At 37.2% G+C, this 10,313-nt stretch overlaps 1 long non-coding RNA gene across 1 annotated transcript; it reads right to left on the bottom strand.

Moving 5' to 3' along the window:
* Window positions 1-1,268: 1,268 nt before the first annotated feature.
* Window positions 1,269-10,023, bottom strand: LOC131684921 (uncharacterized). Its single transcript, XR_009304707.1, has 2 exons — window positions 9,484-10,023; window positions 1,269-1,553 (listed from the first exon to the last, which is right to left on the bottom strand). It is a non-coding gene; the product is annotated as an uncharacterized LOC131684921 (long non-coding RNA).
* Between the last annotated feature and the right edge of the window lie 290 nt (window positions 10,024-10,313).

Here is a 10,313-nt window from a genome sequence, read left to right as displayed (position 1 = left end):
TGGCAGTTCTGTTTGTTAGCGATTGCATGCCTAACCTGCATGATAGCAATCTGTGCTTTTGTGGCGCAAAGACGAAAACTTTCTTAGCAACAAATTTATGCGGATTGATTCGTTTTCGCTTCACGTGATTTATTTCCACTCAGTCTATCCTATTTTGATTCTATACATACTACAAAGCCTATTTATAAATGAATACACTCCCACTCGAAAAATCGTTGCAAAAAGGCATGTCTAAAATTTGATTTTTCCTCACCGGTCCAGGTTGTTTACTACACACAATCGAAAAGTTTTTACAGTTTTTAAAAACTGATCTTGCGCTATAAAGTTTTAGTTCCAGATATTAGTTCGGTCACGGTTTTCTGTCTTCTTTCTTCAGATCTTTTCAAATAAGTTTAATCGAATTCGATCACATACTACAAATGAAATGACATGATAACCAAGAAGGTTTGGTTCAATATGTAACATTCGATGTTGATTGGTTGTGCTTAAACTACTCGTAAGAAATATTTTTAATTTATTATTACTCTAAATGTACTAAGAAAATAAATATTTTATATTAAGTAGTATAATCCTACGTCTACAGTTCGTGCAACCCCATAGGGCTGCCCTTTGTAGTTTTTCGAAAGATATTTGCTTTAAACCCTTTGTGTTTTGACAAAATCATTCATATCTCAGAAAGTAAGCAACATATCGAAAAATAAAAATAGTAGTGTCAAATGGCAACGTTAGGCCTTTCATTTGAAACTAATTCCGTTAAGATCGGTTCAGTGGTTACTGAGATAATTATATGACATAAGTGCACATACATACATACCCACACACACACACACACACATACAGACATTGTCCCAATTTGTCGAGCTGAGTCGATTCTAAATAACTATAACTATCGAAATGTCAACTTTTGAAATGGTTCGCTCTCTCGGTTAAATTTTACCATTCGAGAGAAAATAATTTTCAAACTGTCAAATTTAAACTAAAAGTTAAAAAAATCGCCAAATGGTTCACAGCCTTAGTTGAATGATAAAATTCCTGATAGATTTATGCTCCATATATATTGGTATAGCAAATAACTTTGATATACTTATTGAGTTAGTATAACCAATCTACCGAGAGTTGCAAATCCAATCTCAATTACTAAAACGCGATTGAAATATTTTTATCGTTGAAAAGTTAGACCTATTAATTTCGTCCTACTTCCAGATGGTGCCAACCTCCCTCGGAAGGCTTTCTTTCGGTTCTATTTCTAAAAACTGCTCCCCGAAGGCTCAACTCAAAACAGCTTTAATATTTCCAAAAGAAAAGAACAAAAACAACTTGCGACTCTGGGCGGAACAGAATAACAACGGGGGAATAAAACAACAAACCATTCATATACCACTGTACTTGGGCTTCCGGATGACGCAATCACCGCCATCTTCAGCCATTCACGCTTTGATCGGTGCCTCCACCGGCACCGCCGCCTCCGTCGCTCAATCCGTAGGGAACCCCGCTCGGTGCCTCCTCCGGCAGACCGGGACGATCCGGAACCGTTGTGATGTCCTGCGAGTCAGCTGCAGGAGAAGATTGTAAATGAAGCATGCTATTAGTTATTGTTTCCATCAAAGGTTGCGATGAGTTACATAAAAGCGAAACAAATTAAAATACTAGATCGGATTGTATTGTTAAAAGTAGGTATGTATTTGACATCGTAACGCGAATCTGTTTACGTAACACAGCAAGTTTAGTCTGGTTACTACGTTCAATGTGTCATATTCATGCCGCCATATTTAGTGATAGGTTTTCATTTTAACATTTTTCACATTGCACTTCTATCTTAGGTGTAACAAGTCTATCTTTTTTAGACTACATCTACCTAGAGATCAACAGATCTGTGTTAGGTTAACGGGGGAAGTCAACCGGAAGACATCATCAGTAGAAATTCTGCTTTCTTCATGGCAGACAGTTTGACGACATCATTTACCCACCGAGCTGATTTGATGAATCAGCAGACTTCTTTGGCGCGACGCAAAATTCTTTTATTCCGTTTGCTCAGAATAATCAGCAAGACTGAAAGTGGAGCTTTGATGTCGATGTTGACAACACTACGCGACGAGTTTTGCATAAGCATCATTATAAAAATTAATGTTTCAAATAAACCGACCCATTTTACACACAGGAGGCAGCATTTTTTTTGATGAGTGATGGTTACCTAGGACTCAGGTGGAAACCTGTCGTTTTATGTAAAAAAACAGTAGTAACGATATTTTTCAATTTGATTACAATTGACCAATGTGAGCCTTCACGCCATTATGTTGTATCATTTGAAGAGATCCCATTCAAAATCAAATTAAAATTAAAGATCATCAGCTTAGTAGTTATTTATAAGATGATATATCGTTTTCGCTTTATCACTCTACCTCGTACTTTTACCGAAAACAAAATGCCGAATCTGTCTTACACCAATTGTAATGCGGAAAATGCATAATAATTATGCTATAATCATAACACTCCTCATAGTGATATTTTGGGTATTTAAACGACTCGTACTTCGGTATGTGGACCCCCTTAAGTCAAAAGTCTGTCGTTATTTTTGCAGCCGGATGATACTGCAACAAATAACAAAAAATCGAAGTTCTAGGATGGAATACCTGGAAAAGTATGTATCAATAAAACGTTTGATATTTCGTTTTAGCTACCGCCCATAGACTCATCGGTGGTTAGCAGTTTGCATTGGGATGGAAAGATGCTTCTGACTGCACAGAAACGAGCTGGCGACATGGGAATGTGTGGGCATGAAATAAAAATAACATTACTGATCATTCGTCTCTGATTCTTAACAATTTTGAAAGTTGTAAGGTGGCCAAGTTCTGAGTTGGAACCTAGTCCAGCGTAATTCCGACGGGGTATCCGACTTTGGTGAATAGTGGTCTCTTGAGAAGGAGGAGACAAACTGCCCCCAAAATGGCGCTTTAGTTTTTCGAACAGTGTAAATGGTTGATTTTGTTATTGTTTAATATAGCAAAACAAATTTTATCTTTGGTACCGTCATCGGGGGTTACTTTACGCCACGGGGGCTACTTTACGCCAAAATTGAAGAATAATACTTGAGCTTCTAGTTCAAATTTAACGTTAAATTTAGACAAAAGCAAAACATAGTATTATTCGCTGGTTCAACACAAATATACTGCCCATAAAAGCATAAGAGTCCCATATGGATTTTTGTCGAAAATGAGTTATCTGTTGGATTGTATTCTTTATCACCACTGAATCACAATGCACAAATAAGATTATCAGGTTTGTTTAGAAAATATCGAAAAAATACCAAAACATGGTTGTCCCATCCATAAAGCTCAATGAAAATGTAAATCTTCAACAGCGTTTTTCTCGGCTTGCTGTTTTTCAATGTGGGACTTTTATGCTTTTATGGGCAGTATAAAAGTTTATAGGTAGTATAAAAGGTTTAAGAGAATGCTTGCAAGTAATCTTAGAAGGCGATGAAACTGGAACATAAAATATGCGTAAAAAACATTGTAACTAAAATTCTCTTGGAAAAGTGTTTCATTCAGGTTTTTTCGCGGTTTTTTTGCGCAGTTTTTAAGAGCATTTTTCACGCGGATTTTCCAATTGATGCGGTTTTTTTACGCGGATTATCCAATTAACGCGGTTTAGATCTGGCTTCACGATATTCAGTGCAAGACCAAACAACATGTTCAATGTCTTCGTAACCCTCTCCGCAAGCACATTGATTATCTTCTGCGATCCCAATACGGCGGAGATGCGCATTCAACGTATAATGGTTGGACATGAGCCTAGACATCACATGAATGAAGTTTCGACTTACATCCAACCCTTTGAACCATGCTAAAGTTTATTTTGGCATTGTTTCATTAATGCCCAAATGCCTCCTATCGGTTAATTGGTATCAAAGCACATTGATTCAATGAAGGCAGAAAAAGCGATACAGCAAGGCCAGAATGGCGTTTAACCAATTCAAACGTCGCTCAAACATTTTGCTTCAAGTTTTGGAACCGAACCATAGCCACAAACAGAAAACGGTGGCCAACAAATCTATGCCTGGCAAGCGTTCTGCGCTTATGGCAAAATGATTCAGGTCTTAATCCCAGACAAACATTCACAAATAAACCCCTCAATTTTTTGTTTTTTTAAGCATCATGAATACCTGACACTGCTTTAGCATATTTCACCAAGCCCGGGACCATCTAATCAAATATGTTGCAATTTGAACTAAAACAGATCAACCTTCAAACATTCCAGAATTTCTCCCTGCCGAGACAATTTAAGCTATGAAATTGAACACCATAAAACTTCATTAAAGAAACGAGCCCATTTTCTTCGTCACTAAAAATATTTTAATGAGCTTAATTTGATTTTGGAGAGATCTTGTGATACTATGAGCCGCTTCCCTTACGAAGCGAGTCTTGAATTTTTCACCTTAGAAAATCTCAATGATCTCGACAAGGATTAAAGCTAGACACGCTGGGGTGAACAGCAAACAAGTTTACAAAATTAATCCCGGCGCAGTTTATAAAAAGTGAGGAGGGAGATTGTTCTTATTATTTAAAACGTACCATTTAATTAAGTTTCTACGACTTTCCGAGCCGGTCACAATGAACGAATACGCAAAACTTCTATTGAATTCTATAACAAATAAACCTACCGCACCAGAAAATTCGCACAAAAGGCAAAATATTGCAAGGAGCCGTTATCTATTCCTACAGCCAAGATGGAACATGATTCAACCTCAAAGCGCTTTGAATCAGCATTATATCGATTGATTTCAAGGGTGGCTAGATTCGGTGAGGTGGAATGTTCATTGGAAGAAAATATGTGGTTTTTTCCTAAGTTGAATGTTTGCTCTATCCAGTTTCATCACATCAGGAATAGTGTACTAAAATTGATGAAAAGCATTTGACGTTAAAATTTATTGTTTGCATTTTTGGACTTAATGTCTATATAACGATCACGGTGATGTGTCGAATTCGAATGGTCTTGATGTCAACAAGTTCAAATTGAACATGTGAAAACCGTAATATTAAAAATATTTAGTACGTGGGAAGCTTCGCACTTTTTTTATGAAAATAACATTAAATCACAGAGAACAGACATCCATGATCGAACAAATATAGGGGAGACCGGGGCTAGTTGTCGGTGTTTTCAGTTTTCATGTTTTTTACCGCTTTGATGTAGGTAGATCTTGCAAAATATAACACTTGACATGAAAGGGCAATCTGTTGGCAACATCTCTGAATTTTATTAAAATGTTTGATGCATTGTCTCCATTTTTAGAGACGAAAATATATGACGCGAAAAACCCGCCAACTTACCCCGGCCCCGGGGTAAGTTGGCGGTATGCATAGATACGCTTAAAAATAAGCAATCAAATGAAGAATCAAATACTTTAAGGGTCGTTTTGGAACGTGCTAAAAATGTTTTCAAGAAAACTGTATATTAACCGACATTTGGTATTATATTTCAGCCTCAATACTCCGGCATTTTGACTTTGAAGTGAGCTCCATATTCAAAAGCAAATTTTCGAAATTCTTCTGACGATTGGCCGAAGTAAATGTCTCCTGCATTGACGAGATACACAAGGAAAAGATTTTCTTACTTTGGAGTGAATTCCAGAAATAAAATTTTTTGATGACTTTTTTGCACTGTAAATAGTACCGCCAACTTGCCCCGCGTGCATCACCGCCAACTTACCCCAACCGCATGTTTTATAAAAAACTTTTTAAAAAATAACTTTTGTTCGTAGATAGATGTAATATCTATACGGATACTGAAAGATCGTTTCACGCACTATCGAAAAATATATTCTTTCCAGAAATAGATTGAAAATAACCCCAAATAACACAAAGTGTTTATCATTTAGAAAATTTACTTGGTATGCTTAAAACACAATATCGTCCACAACTTTCACAAAACAAAATGTTTTGCAACCAGAGCACATTGGATAATGGGTTTCACATAACTTGAGGTACATAACGAGAGGCAGCGCTACATGTCTAATAGAAACGCAGAAAAAGGGATTCCGCCGACTCACCCCAACCGCCAACTAGCCCCGGGCTCCCCTATTAATAAAACGTGTGTAAACATTTGAATTAATATACGATAATACACTAGCGTAGCCAAACCAACTTATCCCAACTATCCGTCAAATTTATTCCGGAACCGGTTCAAAATCCTGAATGGATTCAGTATGGAATCTTGCACAAAGAAAACTACCGATTTTGACTCAATCGGTTGATGCATTTGAGCTGGAATTCATACTGAATCCACTCAGAAGTCCGAACCGGTTCCGGACTGATTTGACTGGGTAGATGTATAACCACTGTCAATTCAGTCGCACACAGCCACTAAAAACATGACGACAGTAGCACACCTGGTGAAGATATCCAAACTACCTTTGAAACCGTTAGGGGTTTTTACACAAGTTGAATGATGAAGATGGACGTCTGTTCTCTGTGCTTAAATACATCACGGAATAAGTAGATTGGTTTCCTGGTCTAGATAACGTTCAAATGGTGGACTGTAAACCAGCCCTACTTCGTCATTCCTCCTTGATTAAGGAACTCTTCATCCTCACGCAACGTCATGGAACTATGAAGGTCAGATCACCACATGGTAATTCTTTCGGTTTACTACTACATTATTCAAATGGTATTGAATGAAACACCACTTTTATTTTTTTATGCCTATCCTTCCAATTTCCATTACAATACTTTTTGGAAATCTTGGATTGAAAGACAATATTTTTCTGTGATAGAATACTTCATCATTTATACCGCTAGTAATTCAACCTTTGGGAGATTTTGATTTTTTTGGGAACCCTGCGCATAACAGTTACTTGCCAATATTTTTTTGGATCAGTCACATTGCATGTATAATTCCATCTGGTGGCGGAAACTATAACCGTATTTTTCTCCAAATATTTTGATAACTTTCCCCTACAAACTTAATTGTTGGCCTACTGGCCTTAGATTTGAAAGAGCCTAGAGTGCCATGGAGAACCATCCTACTATACATCTGTTTAAATCTATTCAATGATAGTGGCCCCTTAGTTCAATAGTCCCCAGGGGCCCCGATTAGTCTTAAGACTGGCTTGAGTATTTCAAGTTATTTAGGTGAAATAGGTAGCAAAGGTTCCTAATGAAATCGAAGCTATATTTATTATACGATGAAACTGGACACAGGTGAGTGCAGAACTAACCCATAGTTTTTCTATCAATAAATATTGCACTTCACGAATTTTGTATCATCCAAAATCAACTGCAACTGAGATATCAATCCACTGCGTCTACTTATTCAAAAAAAAAATTGTGCATTGTCTGATAAACGAAAAATAATTATGAAAATATATTTTACTTTTCAACGACATTCAATTAACTAAAGATCACTAAGTACGGAATGTTATAAAAACTTTAGAGCCATAGTAGGGGAACCCGGGGCTATTAAGACCGTGGGGATAATTCAGACCCCTTCGATTCCTCAGAAAATCTTAAGATTTTCTGTCTGTCGTACATATTTGTGGAAGCGCCATTCAGAAACATTAATTTTGCCAGATGAATCTTATTTTGCAGATTTTTAGAAAAGAGATACAACGTTTTCCATTTTTTGCCATCCTCAAAACTAAAATCATTGTAATGGTAAAACCGTGATTAAAGTAACAAATAAAAAATGAAAAAATAACAGGTAAGTGTTAGCCGACCGTACTCGACCTACATGCGCACCTTCCATTCCAACAAATTGGTCCTCGCACACCAACTCAGCCAACCTCGAAGCATACCAGCAGGTAACAGGTATAAACACACTGTGACAATTTGATCGTGTACACAAGTGTATTGAACCTCCCATTGAATTGATTGATTTAAAACTACCATAATCTAGTGTTACATAATTACCTTAAATCTAACAGTAAAGTGCCTAGAAACTACCGTATAACTACAACTAAAGTCGGTAAGGATTTAATGTCAATTTGTTATAAATATGTACCTTACAGACTACTCTTAAAATTAGGTTAGCGATAGCAGTTGCCCACTAGCGGTAATCCGTGATTTGTATTCTACTAAAATTTGACCTAAATCGCACCAGAATTTTCGTATCTCAACCGGATAAACGAAATATGCATGCATATTGAATATGCATTGAAAATTTAGCTTAACTGATCAAAAATTACATCTAGATATATTTTCATTATATATACGATTACTAAAGTTAACTAATCTAAACCTACGCTACGCTGAAATTTACAGTTAAACTAAACTAAGATTCATTTAATTTCTTAATAGGAAAATTATAATCTCCCGTTACGAAACCCGAGTGTTTTATTGGAGATTACAATTCTGGAAATACCCTTCTGTTAATCAGTTGACCAAAGGCAACAGGAAAGTGTTTTGGAAAGTTTGAGGCTTACATTTTATCGAATGATTTTTGTTTGGGCGAAAATACAGATATTTTCAAGATTTCGCACTTTTGTGCGAAATGAGCGTACGGGACTATTCGGACCCACTATTCCATCAACCACCGTTCAGCGGCTTGCAAGTGCGTACACGATTGCACACTCCACAGCAAAGAAAATATTTGATGCGCCAATCGCAGCAACACAATTTATTTATTTTTTTGCTTCTTAAGGAGGTTCTCCAATAAAGATTTCATAGCTAAATATAATTTCATTGTAAAAGAAACATGACGGTCCGAATTACCCCTACATCGTTAAAGAATGGAAAAACGTAGATCTCTGCAAATAAATTTGTATGGCCCCAACATGTAGCTGAGGTTTCAAACTAACAATTAGGACCTTTGACTGGTAAATTATTTCACATCTATCCACTCAAAAGGGCGATTTGCTTAGGTAGGTCCGAATAGCCCCGGGTTTCCCTATTCAAGTGAAGCCAAGGATGTGAAATATACAGATCGGAAAGCTAGAAGTGACAGTGTCATTAGAAACAGGCTTAAAATCCTTCGGACTAATCTTTTGCCTTCTGCTGGCAGAAGTCGAGTTCAGGCATTGTTGCTACATGTCTCACGGTAGACAGACTTGTCCTTCTTTACGATGAGAAAAGACAGAAAGTCACGTAAAATCACCACTAGAAGCTTGTCAACGATTCACAGCATCTATGAATAGTGCTGCTGTTCATCTCTGCTGCCTAATAAATTAGTTATAATATTAATTTCTATTTTATCACTGCATTTAATTGTTACTTCATACTAAATTATTTTGGTTGAGAGGGCTTTAATACCTTCCCCCCCACCCCCTTGTCTACGTCACTGGAACAGAGTGCTAAATTAATACAACCACATTTGATGCATTTTACAACACGCGACAGACATATTTTCAGCAACCCAGCTGATTGCCACGCCTATCCGAAGAATTTAAATTTGTCATTATAATAGCGAATTGCTCACGATATATGATTACTTACATAACACATTGCTATTATATGCACATGACGGATAATATTAAAAAAGAACTATACTTACAACTACTGCAACAACCGCCCATTTCTGTTACCGGTGGGATCGTTGGCTAATTTCTCACGTCTTCCGTGCAGACAAACAAATTTAAACGGATGAACACTCGACAACTTCAGCTCACTATACCGATGCAGAATCACAAACAATCAAAAATCTGTAACCGCTCCTGCAAGGTCATTCTACTTGCCGTTCCATCGATGTTGGTTCCGTGCGTGATGGTACCGACTGAAAACTACCAGTCCAGCGCTATAGTAGTGAATCGAACAAACGGTTAAGTGTGCGACCTACATCTAATCTGCACGCCTATCTTAGTCGCCGATAAGAACCTGCACGCGTTCTGTCGATAAATCTGTGTGATTCACAATCGGGTGTGGAGTTTTTCTGTCGGACACTGATTTAATTATTTATCACCGATACCAGTTCAGTAACCACCACACAGGGCGGTGGTGGTTCATGGGTGCTGATTTCATACTTATTTAGTTGTTTGATGTTGTCAGCGTGCATCGGTATTCCGTTTGGTGGATCACCTGTGCAGCACTATTTACTATCGATGACTAAGGTTAGTGAATGCAACAATATGTACGATTGGAATGGGCAATTTTCTTATACTTGAATGGAATGTCAGATAAGAGCCGGGTCTTCTATAGTTAATCCAGTCGTCACATACACAATGCTATATTTCTCCTTTGTGAAGAAAAATTTTGGTAAAAAGGTAGGAAAATCACTTAAAACCATCTTTGCGCGTGAAGAGCATAAAACCTATAACTACATTAATTATGGAATTTGCGTTTCGACTTCGTCTCATCAGAATCCGACGCTAACTTAATGACAGTCCT

This window comes from Topomyia yanbarensis, chromosome 2, assembly GCF_030247195.1.
Source record: "Topomyia yanbarensis strain Yona2022 chromosome 2, ASM3024719v1, whole genome shotgun sequence".
In the NCBI taxonomy this organism is placed as follows: domain Eukaryota; kingdom Metazoa; phylum Arthropoda; class Insecta; order Diptera; family Culicidae; genus Topomyia; species Topomyia yanbarensis.
This window is presented reverse-complemented; position numbering and strand designations above follow the sequence as displayed.